Source organism: Branchiostoma lanceolatum, chromosome 16 (assembly GCF_035083965.1).
Source record: "Branchiostoma lanceolatum isolate klBraLanc5 chromosome 16, klBraLanc5.hap2, whole genome shotgun sequence".
Lineage (NCBI taxonomy): Eukaryota > Metazoa > Chordata > Leptocardii > Amphioxiformes > Branchiostomatidae > Branchiostoma > Branchiostoma lanceolatum.
Genome location: NC_089737.1, coordinates 6,744,036 through 6,763,608, shown reverse-complemented (window position 1 = coordinate 6,763,608; position 19,573 = coordinate 6,744,036). Strand labels below are relative to the sequence as shown.

The 19,573-nt window shown below is 42.0% G+C and overlaps 1 pseudogene; it reads left to right on the top strand.

The window, feature by feature from the left end:
- The first annotated feature begins 4,096 nt into the window (after positions 1–4,096).
- LOC136422187 (solute carrier family 2, facilitated glucose transporter member 5-like) lies at positions 4,097–17,709 on the top strand (annotated as a pseudogene).
- The last annotated feature ends 1,864 nt before the right edge of the window (positions 17,710–19,573 follow it).

The window sequence follows — 19,573 nt, the reverse complement described above, 5'->3', positions numbered from 1 at the left end:
TACGGTAGTACTGTATCATATTTTGGCGAGCGAGACACGAGTACAGGTCTCTGTGGGTGCTACAAATTATGTAAATCGTAGCATTGGAATGATATAGTTATTTTCAATACGCAAACAACTAATACGAAGAAAGGAATGATGATGTAACAATGATACAACATTTTAGTTTTGTAGGCTATAGAAAAAACATTACTTGAAAACGACGCCACCTACATCAACAAAATTCTGTATGTGTGACCTAAAATTACCTTGTTTCTGGCATTTCTCTATCAGTACCAGTGAATGCCATACTCTGTACCTTGTACAATTGTTGAGCAATAAAGTTACTATATCTAATTTCTTTTTCCTATCACATGTTATACATAGCGTGTCCAGCCTATATGTCCAGCCTGCCACCACCACGACCGGCATGCACCGTGAAAATAATGTATTCAGACTTCAGAGGGCAGTGGTCTTTACATCGTTTAATTTTCTCGTGTCGGTTTCTACTGAACAGACACTCGGAGAACCAAATTTTCAATGTTTTGTAAAACGTTCGTTATTTCTTTTCTGTATACCCGTTGTGTAACTGCTTGGTACAGGTCGTATATCAAGTTTGCGGCACAGGCCGCCGCCACGCAATAACACTTTATTCAGGGCAACCATTATATACTGTTCATTTTCTAATCGGTCCAAAAACCGGTCCACTGATTTTTCCCGGACCTTTTTTTCGAACTGGTCCAACAAGGGTTACCTTTTGTACCGTTACACGGTACCGGTACACACCACTAGACGTGTACTTTATACCTGTAAACAAACTAATACTGGCCTGCCCGACGGCCGTGGTCCTAGTTAGCTTATTCAACCGCCGTGGAATTTGCAGAAGTGAACTGGCTCAAAAGTGCTTGGCCAAACTGATCATGACGAGCCCGATCCGTGGTCCTCCTCTTAGCCTGTTCCATCTCAGGACTTTTTTTTTTTTTTTAAATAAAACTTTATTGTCATTCTGTACAAAAATACATGGTAATAGCAGTAACTGTCAACAATGTTCGCTTTGATATATACATACAATCATATTTTTCTTAAAGAGCATCCGGATTTAAATAATGTAATTATGTCCGTTCGATTTGTTCCATACTTAAATTTGCAAATTGTGTTTTTCGCCAGCAATATTAGTTTATTTATGTACTGAAAATGTTTTAGGTTGGAAAGTTGGTACCCTAAGATTACATCATGTGTTGTTAATGACAGTGTATAACCAAAGACTGAATGCAGTCAGAGGCTGTTTCCACAACCTCCGAGCCGCAGAATACAGTGGATCATCATCATAACCATATTCAAAAAGAAAATAGTTTTCAACTTCTGACCATAAAGGTTTTACATTTATGCATTCAAAAAAGAAATGTTCTATATAGTCAACGGCATCACAGACAACACACTTAATTTTTGTTGCTATTCCATATTTGAATAATCCATCTCAGGACTTGAACTCAAAGTGAACTCAAAGAGCGTGAAACTGTAGACGACGGCCAATACAAGTCCGATCCGTGGTCCTCGGCTTAGTAGTTCAAGTTGTGTTCCACTATCATGTGGATTTTGCAGGAGTGAACTCAAAGGGCATGGACTTTATACTTGTAAATGAACCCGATCCGTGGTCCCGGCGCGGCTTGGAGTGTACTCTCCAAGCAGAGGTTACTAAGTGGAGAAGATCGTGACCTTTTATCCTCTGCCCCGTTTTTCGTCGGCCATCTCCAGTGGTCGCCATCTGCGGTAGTGGCCATCTCTAGTAGTGGCCATCTCCAGTAGTGGCCATCTCCACTAGTGGCCATCTCCACTAGTGGCCATCTCCACCGTAGAGGGCCTGCATGCCCTTTTCCGCGTTATGCGCTATTTTAATTCACGGTTAATCGTTGCCGACCCGCTCTAATTCAACGTTAAACGTTATCGATATGTTAATCGTGAAGCGTTACTGGTCGTTTCAATTCTACGTAGCGCGTTATTTGTCATCCTAAATTCAACGTTCAGCGTTATTGAGTAATTCCTCGTTACGCAGGAAATGGCGTTTCAGCGGGTCAAGCTTTCAAAATTTTCTCCTAGGATCATCGCGGCTCCGGCGAAAAATATGTCGCGACGTCGGGGTCGCGACGTCGGGAGGGCCCCCCCCCCACCCAATTCAAGCTGAAACACTTCTGTATATTTTTCACTCTACCAGCAAAGTTTCCCCCTCAAAATTCAGGAAATTAAGCGTTGCAGGGATCAAGATTTTAAATAATTTTCCCCAGGAGAATGTCGGGCCTCCGTCGAAAAATATTGTCAGGAGAGCGTCGCCCCCAAAACTCAGGCTGAAACTCTTCTGTATTTTTTCACGAACAGAGATGTCATCAAGCTTAACTTACATCACCATCAATATCTGTCCGTCGAAATGGAAGAAATGGCGTTTCAGGGTGTCAAGATTTCAAAATTTTCCCCGGGAACATGTCGCGGCTCTGGCGAGGTCTGGAAGGCGTGACGCCCCTCAAAAATCAAGCTGAATTTTTTTTTACAAGTAGAGATGTCATAAAACTTAGCTTACTCTTCAGCAAAATTTCCCCCTCAGAATGCAGGAAATAGCGTTAATTTCAGGGGGTCAAGATTTCACAAAAATTTCCGGGGAGCATGCCCCCGGGACCCACTAGTGTTGTCGCGCCTTCGGCGATCGTCATCGTGATCATGAACATTTCGTCCTTAACCATCACGAAATTTCCTGTCGCCGCCTCTGAATGCATGGCGTACCAGGTCTCTTGCCACAAGATCAGGGCGACTAGTGGCAACCAACGTTAACCGTCGTCTTCAGTCGTATCTCATGTTCTAAATCTGCTGAATTTACCGTTCAGCGTTGCCGGCCGTCCTGAATTTACCGTTAAGCATTGTTGGCCGGCCTGAATTTACCGTTAAGCGTTGCCAGGAAAGGCAGACCCTCCCACTAGTGGCCATCTCCAAGGCACTAGTGGCCATCTCCGATCTCCAAAACGGGGCAGAGGATAAAAAGGTCACGATCTTCTCCACTATTAAACCTCTCAAGGCTTGGACTAGTTGGAGAGTAGGTTGTGTTCCACCGCCGTGGACTCTGCATGAGTGAACTCAAAGAGCGTGAAATTCATTCCCGAAGACGGACCAATACGAGCCCTCGCCTCAGTTGTGTTCCATTACCGTTGCAGCAATGAACCCAAAGAGCATGCACTTTACACTTGTAGACAAAGGAGGTTTTGTGTAGACAAACTAATACGAGCCCGATTCGTGTAACTTAGTTCACGTAAAACCGGGATTTTTTCGATACGATTTAATTGAAACCAATCTGGCAGAACAATCAACCATCCTTTTTTCTGTTATTCTGTCAATATCATGGGTTGCCTTTGCACTTATGCTAGATATGTTATATTTTGTCTCTAGTCGTGCTGACACCATGATATTGCAATTTGAAACTACCGTCCGTCGCACCAAGGAGGTACAATAGAGATTTATTAGTTCAAACCTCCTTTGTCGCATGCAGAATGACGGTGCTCTCGGACAGGTGAACATTTTTCCGCGAGAGAAGATTTAGTATCTTGCCGCTAATTAGCTTTTATACAGCCCACCTTGGCTTGAAGAGAGTTCTAAGTTAATTTAAGGTTATATAAACGTGTCCAATGAAAAAATAACACGACAAAACGGCCGTACCGCACACATCAGGCCTTCAGTAACAACCCATTTGTTGAGTTGGTATCTGTGTCGCAAGCTCTTGTACATGTGTTGCTTTGTTGGAAAAGTGAGCCAATCTAAACCTGAGAAAAGGGTGGCCGCTGCTACTCTCCAGAGGTTGGTGGGGAAGATTGTGACCGTTTGATCATTGAGGACAAAAAACTGGGCATATGATAAAACGGTCACAATATTCCCCAACAACCTCTGCTTGGAGAGTAGCCGCTGCACCATGCCTCAGATGACTGTTGACTACGACCTGGCCAAACTAGGCCAGGTGTTCACCTGTATGAGTTCATGTAAACTTAAAGTTGGGAATACTAAGGGTGAGTGACCTTTCGTAAAGGTTAAACAGTCCGCACCTTTCATATGTGACATATCACGTGATTCGTCAGCATTACTGCAATTGGTTGACGAGTGACAACGACCCTTTAATGCAAACTGTACTTCTGCTTCGCGCGACCCTGGCGCAACCTGCCCATGTTTACTTCCGACTGCCTCCCGAAGCGTGAGAGTCTTTTGTCCACCAAGATGTCGAAAACTGCCAACAGAAAAATGACGAATGGCGGCTCTAAAGCGGAGGAACAAAGTACCGATGGGGTAAGGAACTGTACAATATTTAGCGGGGGGGGGGGGGAGGTCTGGTGCACCGGAGGTGAGGGCCATTGGAAAAAGAAATGAGCCGGGGAGAGGGCCATCGAAAAAACAAAATGGATTGGGGGGAAGGCCATCGAAAAAGTTTTGTAAAAATTCATGATACCGTCCAAGGTTCCAGTGATTTTGTTAACTAAATATGAAATACTTCATCATGTAGCAATCTGCTATTGAAAACGCGCATGCATCGATATCCCTATATGATCCTATATTCTAAGGCTCGCGTGCGGTCCGGCGGGATAGCAAGTTTTAGGTACCTATAGAATCCGCCAGAGGGGCGTCCGTCCTTCAAATGACTTTGGACGGCTTGGATTCAGACAGAGGTCATCCATTTCAAAACAGTTTGACACACAGTTTGCTGTGAAGTCGGTCAAAAAAATTGAAAAATGATCACGGGCATTTTGTGTTTTCCACTGAAGCCGTGGGCGTGGTGGGAAAGATCCCACGCTGGTAGTCCACGGTGTTGATGTGGACGCATGAAACGTACCTTACAACTATGATTTGCCTCTCAAAATGCGGGAAATAGCGTATAAGAGCGTTCAAAATGTCAAAATTTTCATTAATGCCCCCAAACCCCCCTAGAAAGCTCGCGGCTGGCGGAGCCTTTGGCCCTCCTCTGTAGTTGTTCTGCAAAGCCCCAAAAATAGTGCCGTGGTGAATTTCACCCAAATTGTCGCGCGACTGGAGCCAACTTTAACCTTTACTCCATCTTATATGTTTACTTCCGTATGTGATTCGCGCCTCATAATGACAGTTAAGCAGTTTTCTCTATCAACGTTAAGACTTAGCACTACTTCAATAGTATATGTAAATGTATTTATTTACTATTTTAAATTTACTGCAAATGATTAGTGATAACTATTTTGTTCATAATTAGTAAATAATGAAGGCGAGGAGGTGCCATTTTCATTTTCACAGAAGTGGTAAGGTGTCAGGGTGGGTGGGTGAAGTGTTTCAAGCTGTCTCTGTACCTTGTACATTAAACAATTCTTCATCTACTATTTTGGAGACCTACGGTCACATTACAAAACATCTACATGCAGATAATCGTCTTTGTACTCTAAGTTTGAACGAACACGATCCACTATCCAATTGTTCTGTCTAACTTTGTGACGGTTTCGTTCTTTTTTCCAGCGCATGACATTCCTGTTGTTCATGTCTGTGCTCATCTCTGCGTTCGGATCGACGTTCCAGTATGGCTACAGCACCAGCGTGGTCAACGCACCTGCAGAGGTAAGGAGAAGTCTCGTTTAACAGAAAAGGCTTTATAGACCTTTCTCACGCGGCGGCCATGATAGAATGAAAACGAGGCCCTTGTGGCAAACATTAGACCGATCCTAACTGTCAATCACAATTACCAGTTTAGCCAATGATTACCTGATAATTAGAGAATCGACCAATGAGGAAGTGGCTGCATGACCGTCAAATATTTGCATTTCTATGTTTTTATTTTGCATTTCTACGTTCTGACAGAGGAGGGTGGAGACTATGGGATCGGTCAACGAAGTTCTAAATTGCTGCATCTTTTTTTGTACATTACATTAGTTGTAATATTGATACTTGGATATCATATTTTAAAACTTAATGTGATTTAGGAGGAAAACTAAATCTGTACATTATTTTTGCTTCTTTGCCTCGTCTTCATTCTATCATGTCCGCCGCGTGAGAAAGGTGTTTTTTTTCTTTAGTACTGTACGTAATAGCGATATGATAATGATAGCTATCAAACTGATCTACTAGCAGTATGAAAAATACGTACTCTTTTAGGACTCTTGGTCTTGAAAAAATCGGTCTTAATATTTCGACGCATTTGTCAGATGAAGAATAAACACTGTAGAATTCTAAATTATCTGCCCTGTCCGATCTGCCAAGGATGACTTTACAAGTTATATCGAACTGTTCAAACACGCAGCGGAAAAGCATGTAATGTTACCGATAGCAACCTTAGGAAGACTAATATAATAAGAGAATAAAATATTACCACTACTGAGTTAGGCCAGAACTTGGCAAATTTGACTTTAAAGTTTAGATAAAAATATACTTAGGCCACAGCAAGTAAATTTTATGGATGACATCAGCGCACGCATTGATTTTCGACAGATTTTGAAATGAAAAACAAGATTTTTTTTACCCTTTTGCATTGGTCAGTATACCGAAAATGGGGCAATATGTCGCAAACGTCTGTCGGTTCCATCAGTTCCATATCAACAACGTGTAATCCGATGTGTCATTCTTAAATGAATTAGCTACTGACAAATCCCATGAAGTAAGAAATGTCATGCACTTTAAAAAGTATAAAAAGACGGGGGATTTCTGAGGCACGGCAATTCAGTCAGACAGTCAGGACAGCAATAGACCTTTCTCACGCGGCGGACATGATAGAATGAAAACGAGGCCCTTGTGGCAAACATTAGACCGATCCTAACTGTCAATCACAATAAGTAGTTTAGTCAATGATTACCTGATAATTAGTGAATCAACCAATGAGGAAGTGGCTGCATGACAGTCAAATATTTGCATTTCTATGTTTTTATTTTACATTTGTACGTTTTGACAGAGGAGGGCGGAGACTATGGGATCGGCCAACGAAGCTCTAAATTGCTGCATATTTTTTGTGCATTATATTAGTTGTAATATTGATACCTGGATATCATATTTTAAAACTTAATGTGATTTAGGAGGAAAACTAAATCTGTACATTATTTTTGCTTCTTTGCCTCGTTGGCCTCGTCTTCATTCTATCATGTCCGCCGCGTGAGAAAGGTGTTTTTTTCTTTAGTGCTGTACGTAATAGCGATATGATAATGATAGCTATCAAACTGATCTACTAGCAGTATGAAAAATAGGTACTCTTTTAGGACTCATGGTCTTGAAAAAATCGGTCTTAACATTTCGACGCATTTGTCAGATGAAGAATAAACACTGTAGAATTCTAAATTCTCTGCCCTGTCCGATCTGCCAAGGATGACTTTACAAGTTATATCGAACTGTTCAAACACGCAGCGGAAAAGCATGTAATGTTACCGATAGCAACCTTAGGAAGACTAATATGATAAGAGAATAAAATACTACCACTACTGAGTTAGGCCAGAACTTGGCAAATTTGACTTTAAAGTTTAGATAAAAATATACTTAGGCCAAAGCAAGTAAATTTTATGGATGACATCAGCGCACGCATTGATTTTCGACAGATTTTGAAATGAAAAACAAGATTTTTTTTTTACCCTTTTGCAATGGTCAGTATACCGAAAATGGGGCAATATGTTGCAAACGTCTGTCAGTTCCATCAGTTCCATATCAACAACGTGTAATCCGATGTGTCATTCTTAAATGAACTAGCTACTGACAAATCCGATGAAGTAAGAAATGTCATGCAGTTTAAGTAGACTACTGTCTAGCTGTCTGTCTGTCTGACAGAATAAAAAGACGGGGGATTTCTGAGGCACGGCAATTCAGTCAGACAGTCAGGACAGCAATAGCGGAGGGAACTTCAGTTGAGACAAAGTGAGCAGAGCCAGCATCATGCAGTCACAGTCAATCTACCTAATGACTCAGGAGACTCCCGTGCCTAGTGTACGTGAAACCTTGTCTCTGCGTTATTGATATGCTATACAGTACAAACCGGATCTAAATTTATAATGATTTTAATGTTGACATGAGTGTTAGTTAATGTTTTATTAAATGAAGGGGCAAAAGACTTGTTGGTTGTAACACCATGTTTTCTTGCTTCAGTTCCTCTTACATGCTTTATGGTATTCACGTTTGAAAATGTGGATATCTTGTTTTTTCGCCCACCTTTTTTTTTTTCCGCCCGCCGCACTAAATTTGGAGTCTACAGAGGATGTCATCTATAAAATTTACATGCTGTGGCCTTAGGTTCACCCGTTGAAATTCTGGCATGGGGGGGTAAGAAAAGCATATAACAAAGAAAACAAGAGTCCGTAGGACACCATCTCCGAGAAGTTATTATGCGGTTTTCTATTGTGTTGCCATATTTCAGAAAAATCAATCAAAAGGATTTAGATGTGGGGTGCGAAGACCGAGACCCAGACAGTAGCAAGTTGTCAAGTATCTATGACTTCCAAATGCCACAAGAATGAAAATCCCATCATTCATTACCACTACGGAATTATAGTCTTTCCTTATCAATAATGCAAATTAGGTCTTCATTTGCATAAGTGTATTTGATATCTGGCAAGATTCCTCTCTGTCTCAGATACAGGCAGTCACAGGCAGTGTATGAAAGTGGCAGCCTAACATCTACTTGGAGTGGTTAATTGGAACAAGGAACCAGACGTCAGCAGGTTTGAAGCTGCTATACAAATCATCTAATATTTGCTTAGTAGCAAACCTCCAAGCGGCCATTCACAAAACGTTACAGAACTAATGGTCTGGTACAAGATAGGGGTGCTTTTTAGATATTACATTGACGATAAAAGCAATTGGTGTAAAAAAAAAAGACAACGTGCATCACACGCAACCTAGCGATAGCACTTTCAAACATGTGCATATGTCACTGGGAAAGAGGGGAATATCGATAAATATCATTTAAGCAAATGAAGACCTAATTTGAATAATTAAAAATGCTATATAATGCCATATTGGTAAATTGCGGGAATTTGGTACTTGCATCAGTCAGTTAGTTCAATATTATTCGGCGAGGGTATGATGTCGTGGAACTCTAGTTTCTAATACGCCATCAGAGGTTATCTGCCTTCTGCTTAGGGTCACAATTGCGCCGGTGCCTGTCGGGGATGTAGCCCCGGTCGTGCTATGACGTCTGGGGGGCACCGGCTGTCGTGGTCACAATTAAAAGTTTCCTTCACGCTGCCCTACAGGGGTTCCGGGGTGCTCCGGCAGGTACTCGGTGGCATTTTGTAAGATCTTCATTGCCGGTCTCCAACAGGTACCCGTCAGTTGCTCTGACGGTGTCTTGTAGTGACCCCTGTGGCGTCCGACAGGGTACCGCGTGCTTATCACATCCAGGTGGGGCAGTTGTAGGGTCCCTGCCGAATGCCCCGCGAACGACGGTCGGTCATCAGGCAGGCTCCTGGCGGGCACTCGTCATATCTCGGGGGTAATTTATATAAAACTGCACTGGAGCTCAAAAAAGGAAGCTTTAGTTCTGCTCACCTGATCTGTAACATCACACACTTGACCCGGTCTTACGATGTACACACATTTAGTCTGTGCACTTGATCCGTATCATAACATATTAAACAATACCCTATTCTATAATCTTTGGCGATAACACCAACATATTCATTTTCCACAAAAACGTTGACTCTGATACAACTGGCTAACCAAGATATGTGTAAAGTACATGGTTTGAAGCAAACAAGTTACCAACAGATGCCAGAACTACAAATTGCCTTATTTTCTGTAGTAAAAATAAAAGTTATGATATCAATAAGTCCAAAATGTTCCTAATATACAAGAGAAACAGACCAACACTTTTGGGGTGATAGTAGATGAAAATCTAAACTCGAAAGCCCAGTCTCTGCTATAAGTAAAAAAAAATGCTAAAACAATTGGTGTTATTGTGAAAAACAAATACATCATCCCTGAAAAGATTCTCACAACTATATGCAACAGCCTTATATACTCAAATTTGACCTACTGTAACATTGCTTGGGGATTCGCCTGCCGTACAACTCTACATCCGCATATAACTCTCCAAAAGAAATTCACAAGGATAGCAACTGCTTCTGACTTTCGCTCACACATGGTTCCTCCATTTCAAAAATAAGACATCCACGATATCAATAAATTACGTGTAATTTCCATTCTAACAATTTCCCCAATATATCTTATATTTTCCCAAACCCTTCTTCACACTTGTTCACAACTATTATACCAGGCAAAGAAATCCATATTCCTCTCTTTCGTACATCATAAGCAGAGTTCTCGTCAAGTGCAAATATATCACAATATGGAACTGTCTTCAGACAAATATACAAACAATCACCCTTTTCCCTTACTTTTATAGGTGCCCTGAAAACCTATCATAGCCCCCCTGTAGTAGAGTCTCATGTCCAGTTATTATCTAACTTTGATTTATACCATCATTTGAAAATAAAATAGACAAATTATTCTTGTCCCGGTGGACTGCCGGCAACCGGAGGGGTACCTCGCGGTGTTCTCACGTTGAGGTCACGGCGTCGTTGTGTCCGCGGGGCCCGGGTAAAATTTAAGTCAGAACTAAATTTTTCTCGGGTCCCCGCCGGGCCCCAAAATAGCCCGGTAGCCGCAGGGTGCCCTAAGGGGGCCGGGCCACGTAGGGGTCACGCCCGGAAGTGCCACTGAAACGGCCCGGGAACTACCCGGCAGGACCCCTTTTTGGCGACGCCTCAGGGGCGAGCCAAATTGGTATATATATTGTGTGCAGTTTGCAAGAATTCTAGGAATTGCACAGGAATGTGAAAGTCCACGGAACGATAACTCAAGAATGCCTAGATGTATTGTCTTCATATTTTGTAGGTGGGTAGGTCTGTGTGAGACCTTGAAACGATTGGATTTTGGGCCCCCTAGCGACTTTCTATGGTACTGCAGGGGAACTTTCGCTTTTCAAATCTCGTGTTCTGAACATGCTATGGTCATGGTTTCTTAGTGGTGGATAGATCTTTGTTGGAAAAAATAGATCCTGTAGATTTTGACCCCCTAGCGGCTTTTTTTAAACTGCAGGAGCTGATTTTGTCTCGAAATTTGAAAGAGAATAACGCAAGAATTGGCTCACGGATCGTCATAATGTTTGGTGTGTAGATAGCTTAAGTGATGATTTACATAATCATATGCCAATTATGCAAATCCATATCTGATTTGCATAATCAATGAGGACAGTTTATAAATCAGCTGCATTCTATTATAGGACTCTCAAACACATGACATATGTAACTGAGAAAGAGATAAATATCGATAGATATCAATATTGAAAATTAATATCTAATTTGCATAATTGATGACAAAATACTATAAATCCATAGTGGTAAATGATGGAGATTTCATTCTTGCACCATTTGGAAGTCAAGTAAATGTGGCCACTATTAGACACAAATCTTGCAATATGAGGGCCTCATTTACATATTTGATTAGGAAATGGTAAAATATCCTTTTTTGTGAAGACAAGACTTTCATACATTGGACAACTTGTGTTATTTGGGTAGAGAAGGTGATCAACTGATATGATTTATGTGTGGTCCTTATTTGCATGTGGGCTAAAAAATCGAAAACATTGACAGAGACCACCGTCGCCATGGCAACATCTTTTTATGTTGCCAATCTTGTTCCAATTGTGACCTAAGCATTCCCGGGGGCACGTTGGTCCGTGAGAAATAAGGTTCTCCTGCACATATTCGCAGCTAGAACTCACGATCCCGTTGCTGCATTGGTATGTAACTTGGCATATCGTTTGCTAGGTTGCGTGTGATGATGCACGTTATCTATTTTACACCGTAACAGTGACTAAACGATCACAGCAAGTAGCGTAAAACATTACCCCATATCTGCTTACGACAAAAACCGAGATCGGGCCGAGATTAAACGTGTGGTGAATAGGAGGGCTGTTCCATATGCGCGTCAATATAAGGGTGCAATTACGATATTACATTGACGATGAAAGCAGTTGCGGTGTAAAAAGACATCGTGTATCATCACGCGCAACCTAGCAGACGATATGCCAAGTTACACACCAATGCGACAACGGGATCGTGAGTTATTACTTCGAACGTGCGAACAACATCATTTATAATACTCCGTTAGAAGGTCACCCTCCTTCCCGGAGTAATAACCTATATATGTCGTTTGTTGATGTGTTCGTTCAGTTCATGCAGGATTTCTACAAGAAGTCATTTTACAACTTTACCGGCGGTGAGCTCGCTGGCGATAGTCTGACCGTGTTGTGGTCCACTACAGTCTCCATCTACACTCTGGGTGGACTGATAGGGTCTCTACTGGTGGGACCACTCGCCTCAAAAATAGGGAGGTGAGTTCGAATGTGAAGTTCCATTTCCTGCAATGTTAAACACAGATTTTGCGGACTGTTAAACGTTCACATCTAAAAGGAAGGCACCAGTGATTAAAGCATCTGAAATAGAATTGACATGAATAAACCATCTTTTGAACTTCATTGTGTTGTAGATATCCATGCGTGTTTCAACTTTTCTTTTCAGTTGGTGCTGAGGCTGTTATATAGTAGGTAAACCCGTGGCCAGTACGCCACCTAAGGCCACAGCAAGTAATTTTTATGGATGACATCAGCGCGCTCATGAATTTTCGCCTGATTTCGAAATAAAAAACAAGAAATTTCATTGCCCTCCGACGGTGGTCAACATGCCAAAAATTGGCAAATAAAACGTTGACAGTGTTTCATTGCATATGAATACCCGGGCGTAGTTCCTGTCCATGATGGTATGGCAAGCTGTTTTCTGCGTTTGTCCTAGCAAGGACATTATATAGATAATTGGGGGTGGGGGGTCTAGTTAATTGAGCTGTATACACAAGGTGTTTCATCGCATATGAATTCCCAGTGTAGTTGCTTCGGATGGTACAAGAAGCTCTTTTCTGCATTTGTTGTAGTTAGTCTATTGAGATGTATACACATCTACAAGAACATGTTTACATTAAATCAAGGAGGTTTTATATTATATATTATATATATATATATCATGTATGAAACCTCATTGGTTGAATACAGGAATAAAAGACCTGTTGGTCATGAGTCATATTTCGTCGCCTGAATTCTTGTGTAACAACACGTATGATCTCACAATTTGAAAATAAAGGAATCTTGTTTTTTTTGGCTCGCCTTGTTTTTTTTTCGCCCTATCTCATTAATTTTGGAGTCTGCGGAGGATGTCATCCATAAAATTTACTTGCTGTGGCCTAACACTCTGAACAACTCTTTTCCAGGAAAGGTGCGATTCTCATCAGCAACATCTTCTCTCTGTCGGGTGCTGCCTTGATGTTCGGGGCCAGGTTTGCCAACTCCTACCACATGATCATTTTGGGCAGGACGATTGTGGGGATTCACAACAGTAAGGCCACCGTTCATTCTCACATCCATAACATCGATGCGTTTTGTACATTTTTGGCCAACTGAGCTAAGTACAGGTCACAACAGAGACATGTTTACAAACATACACATGTTATCGCAGTCTAGGTTTGGCTTCGTCTCGCTTCTTGGTAATGGTGAAAATGTACGATTGTATTGGTTCAGCTACAGTCAGTATCAAAAGGCATGAGGAATATGATTTTTTCAATGCAACTCATATATCTAAAGTGATTACATCGTTACCTGTGATTAGGGGTGGGTACCGGTACATAAAATTCAGGTCCGGTCCAGGTCCAGGTCCAGAGGGTCAGGTCCAGGTCCGGACCTGTACCTGTACCTGATTATAGTAGTGTCTCAGTACATCATATTTTGCAGAGCGAGACACACGTAAAAGTCTCCAAACGTCATGTCTGGAACGATATAATTTCTTAGGTTTGCACTTTGTCTCAAGATTATAACTATACTCTCCTCGCCGTCTGTCTACTCATCCTTTAAGTGTTTCTATATGATTCACAGCTAACGTCTTCGAAAATGACTCGTTAAATCTGCTGTTTTGTATTTTCTTAGACCAGTTATGTTGCCGCCTGCAAGTAGCCTGGTACTATGAATTTTCTAATCGGTCCATAGGCCGGTCCGCTGATTTTTTACGGACCGGTTTTTTTGGACCGGTCCATTAAGAAATACCGGTTTTGTACCGGTACACGGTACCGGTACCCACCCCTACCTGTGATGCAATGTACGCTGATGGTGCCTTCGGTAGTAGACTACGTAGCTGTGTTCAACAATGATATCACACAAGGCCCTTATAAATTATGTCATTCTTTAAATGGCCCTAGCTATAGGCTTTCTTTCCTGTACTGTTTTAATGTGTAGCGAATTGTGTGTTATGTAGACTTGTCCCTCGGAGTTGTGCTACTGTACCTGTCGGAGATTTCCCCGCCCAACCTGAGAGGTGGGATAGGCGCGACGTCACGGCTGTTCATCACTATCGGTATCCTGGCAGCACAGATCCTCGGGTTGGATTTCATCCTCGGTAATTCAGACGACTTTATTGTCAAAATCCAGTCGTTGTCGTCGTTGATATCAGTGGCTTCGTTTCCCGAAGTTTACAGGCAAATTCTCACACAATCTCGCGATATTTTCCCAGCAGCTCGAGTACTGTTTACAGCGCTTAGACAAACGACATTGATAGAAGTCAAGGTTCTGTAGAAATGCGTGATCACAGATTTACAAGTTCATGTATATCTTCAATTGCAAACATAATTCTTTTGCTCTAGTTGTTCCATCCAGGCCCTCGTACGCAAACCAATTCAATTTTGTCACTTTGTAACATGTCCTTTGAAATGTCGTATTTTAGGCAACGAAGTAGTTTGGCACTACCTTCTGCTGGTTGGTTACGTCATTCCATCCGGGATACAGCTGCTCATCTTGCCGTTCCTTCCCGAGAGCCCCCGGTACCTGCTCATCGACAAGGATTCTCCGGACAAGGCGAGAGAGGGTACGTGTCAGCATAACGTACAGATACAGATGAAGACAGATGAATACAGAACGTGTCTTAGTATTTTGGTGTCTAAACCTTTCTGCGATGTGAAATTTGAAACTGACAGCAACTATTTAGCACAAAGGACAAAAAGACCCCTGATGACTAATTTACGAGTTAGAAAGAGGCTAAATGGTGAAATAAATGCTAGAACAAGTTTTCTACAAAGTAACTGAACGACCTTCATTTCAGTTGGATGAAGGTGGCAATTGAAAGTAGATGGCTTCAATGATTGGAATTAAGATATCATACAGTGATACGTGTCTAGTTGAAATTGACATTTTTCATGTCATTTTTGATCCAGTTCTGCAGAAACTTCGTGGAGAGGAGAACGTTGAGGCCGTGTTGGATGACATGAGGGTTGAACATGAGAAACAAAAGAAGGAACCGACGATGCATATCTTTGCCCTGCTGAAGTCCCGTACTCTGCGGTCCCAGCTCATCTGCTGTGTGCTCGTCATGACGGGGCAGTCGTTTTCTGGCATCCATACCGCAAGTATATGAGTGAAAACAGTAACAAATCTAGTAAAAAAAGGTTTCATATGTGGTAATGATGCCTGTCTCAGGCGCCTCAGTAGGAGACAGTTTTAGATGTTACCTATCTTCATTACCAACTTCTCATAGCAAGCTCCTATCAGCAGAATTTTAATTGTCTATTTTTGTTACAGATCTTCTTCTACTCCACGTCCATCTATGAGAAGGCTGGTGTGCCCAAAGAGTACAGTCCATACGCGACTATTGGAACCGGGGCCATCAATGTGTTCATGACCATAGTCTCGGTATGCACGGTTATCCAAACGATAAATAAATATGAAAAGACAAGAAATTTTACTGGTTTGGCTGATCCAAGCTCAGAACCTTTAATGTTATTCATGTTGATACATCCACCGCTTGTACCGCGGTGACACAAATTCCACACAGTTAGAATAAAAAGGAGTCCAAAGATTTCTTACTTTATGGGTCTTTCTTACTTGAGTTCTATAGGAATGTTCTACAGGGAGGTTCTAGACCTCAAGTTCAATATCATGTTTTGTTATACAGGTTCTCGTGATTGACATCACAGGCAGGAAAGTCCTACTGACGTGGCCGCTCGTGTTCATGACATTGGCCTTCGGCATCTTGACTGTAACCCAAGGCTTGTCTGAGGTATGTCTGCATCTTTAGTACAACGTGTCAGGCCCCCGGGAGTCTGAATGTAATAACCTGAACCATTGACATCAACTTAAAACCTTGGAGCTGATATTGGTAAAATTCACATGTGGCATTTATTTTGTGTATTTCGCTAGCGCCTTGTCATAGCGTCTAACAGCAGCATTTTGACTATCAAACTTTCAATCCTCGTTGAGCTTAGAAATCAACCGTGTTTTTCAGTATCTCAACTGACTTGTTGTTTTTCTACCGTATTTTAGTACCTGTACTGTGTATGTGACTGTTCTCAAGGGATAACTCCTAACGGCACGCTAGTGGGGGATGTCTGTCACTTCGTTAATGAGACAGGCGCATACGAAGAAACAATAGCGAATCTGAACACAACGGATCCATACGCCTGGATAGCCTACCTCAGCATCGTCTTCGTCATTCTGTAAATCATTGCGTTCGCCATTGGACTTGGTGAGAAACTCTTACTTCACACCAAAGACTCGGATATATAAAGATGGCATGCTCTGTTTAGTATTAGCTATAGGTTAGTCCAGTACATTCCACGGTACTTCTCAATATGGTGTCCTGTAGTTAATGAATGTCTACAACCATTTATATGTGTACGTTCCCTTACTTTGTTGTGAAAAATCTTCTTGCAGGACCGGTTCCTATCATCATCACTACCGAGATGTTCCGGCAGGGGGCACGGTCAGCTGCTATGACGCTTGTGCTGAGCGCGAACTGCATTTCAATCTTCATAGTTGGGCTTCTCTTCCCAATAGCTCAGGTAGGCCCAATAGTCATAGGTCTGTCTATCATTTAGTATTCAAGTATTTAACGTTACAGGTTTCCAATTGCCACAAACAGAAGCACCAAACTTGCAAGTGAGACAAGTAAATAATGTACCAAGAAAACTATCATAATGGTGAAACCGTCCACTCAAACTGACAACTGAGTTTAAATCATAGACGATGTCTATGACTGTAAGACTTTTATATTTTGAGTAGCAATATTCTCTGTTATGATATATATTATTTTCGTCTTTGCGATGTCCAGTAAAATCTCACTTCAGTCGGTGGTGCATTGACTCGCGCACGGATACTTAACAAATGAGTGTGTCATGTTTTCTCTGCCTTTCTATTTTAGGACAAGATTGGTGCGTTTGTGTTCCTGTTCTTCATGGTGGTGTGCGTCCTGACGTGCGTGTTCGTCTGGATCAAGGTCCCGGAGACTAAACATAAGACATTCGAAGAGATCCAACGCTTGTTTGGTGGCCAAGACGACGATGACGGAGGTGCCGGCAATGACTGGGGGGTGGCAAACGACGGTTACATTCCTGACCCTTCCATTGAAGAAAAGTACGCGAACAAGTACGCGATCACGACGTCACTGTAGGCCGGGGAGGGGTCAACATCTAGCCCATAGTCCTTAACGTCATAAAGCATGTTTAACTGAGTCATAACCTGGTCATTCAGTTCAAAAGGTGATCCCAAAATGTACCGCCATGTATGTCTCATTATGTTCTAGTCTACAAACTACCACACATTGAAAATTTTCTATGGATGATCTAATGTTCTGTACATACTCAAGAAACATTTGTAGATGAAGCTAATGATATAAGGTGGTATTTTTTTCCTTCTTTTTATTAGTTTTCAAAAAAAAACACAAAGAAATAATAAGAATAAGTGTGGCAATTAAAAATTATTGCCATAGCGAAGGCATCTGGATTGATCTTACTTCACTGTAAGGAAAGTACTAACGTAGCACTCTAGATCTTAGTTCTGCCATAAAATATAAAACGCACTTAGAAATCAGAAAGGCATCTGCCAAGCAGATATAGAAAGGCACCATGTAACTCAAGGAGTTCCTAGCATATATATGGAAAGGCCGGAGTACACTCCCGTTGTAGTGCCTTTTTCTCTGGTATTGTTGGATAGGTGGAGTGAGAAACTAGGCCGGAAGTTTAGAAAATCGCTTTGCTGGGGCTCCTATGATCGTTTTGGTTGTTATTATAGCTCCGTAGGATGTGTTTTCGAGGAGCTACTGTTGTTTTTCCGACACCGCACGCCTCCCCGTAAGGCGTTCAGTGTAGACTGCCCAAGCGGTAACCCAAGTTATTTATCGTTCTGTTTAAAACTTTGCCTTTCTTTATATGCTTGAATCTCCTCAAGCTTTGGTTTTCACAGAGGTTTCTTGGTGGGAGGCATGATGTTTAGCACGTTCTTGTGATGATAGATCAACTGGGATGTGCAAACCCTTTCCAAAGCTAGAATACTAGATTCGGTGAACTCCCTGACACACTCCCGGCAGGACGAAATTGGACACCACGTAAAAGTAGGTCATCTGTCATCGACAGCTGAGTGCCTGGATGCCAGACGTGCTAATGAGGTATCAAGTTACAGGTGGGCATCCACAGAGTTGGACGGACGGATTCCTGAAATTCCTGTGGAATTCTGGGAATTCTTGCAAATCGGGCGTAAAATATACTATTAAGCTCGCCCCTAAGGCTTCGCTAAAAACATGGTACAAAAACTACGGTATGCCTAAACACCTCACCCGACCTCATCCGACCTCACCCGACCTCATCCGAGTCTAAAATGCAGTGTATACGGGTCAGGGACATTATTTGACGTTCTGGATACGTTAAATATAACGTTACAATTATGAATGCAAAACAAGCAGCAAACTCTAAGTATTTACCAGTTTTCGTCTTCGGGAGCATTTGAGCGAAAACATGTACCGCGGCTGTTACCCAACATTAATACCGTAGCCTAAAGCCCGTGGTATTACCGACATGAAAAATGGAGGTATAGTATTTGGCCTGTCCGTGGATTTTGTTGTCTGCATAACTCAAGAAAGTCAAGGGTGGATTACAATGATATTTGGTATGTGGGTAGGTGTTGGGAAGAAGAAGGTCAAGGTCGATTTTGGGCCTCCTGGTATGTGACCTTGTTTAATACCTCTGTGTTATCGGTCTGTGTATGTATTGGTGTGTGTCCTTAGTTATTACCTTCGCCGAGAAGGTTATATTATCGGTTACACCAGCTGTGGAGTGAGTCTATATGTATGTCAAGAGCATAACTCTAGAAACTTTTGATGGATCTTCGTGATATTTGGTAGGTTAGTAGTGGTTGTAAGAACGAAGGTCAAGTTCGAAAATGGTTCACCTGGCATTTTTCTACAGTATTGCAGTGGACTTTGTATGTTTATATGTTTGTATGTAGACAATATAACCCAATGAACTGTTTATGGATCTGCATAATTTTTGGTGGGTGCGTAGCAATTGTGGAAATGGAGGTCAAGTTCAAAATTGGGTCACCTGGCATTTTCCTACAGTACTGCAGCGGGATGTGTATGTATGTATGCGTATTTGTTTCTAGACAGCATACCTCGAGGAGCTGTTGATGATTGCGCATGATATTTAGTAGATGGGTAGGTTTCTTGAATGGGAAGGTCAAGTTCGATGATGGGCCTCCTAGTGGGTACCTTCGATACTG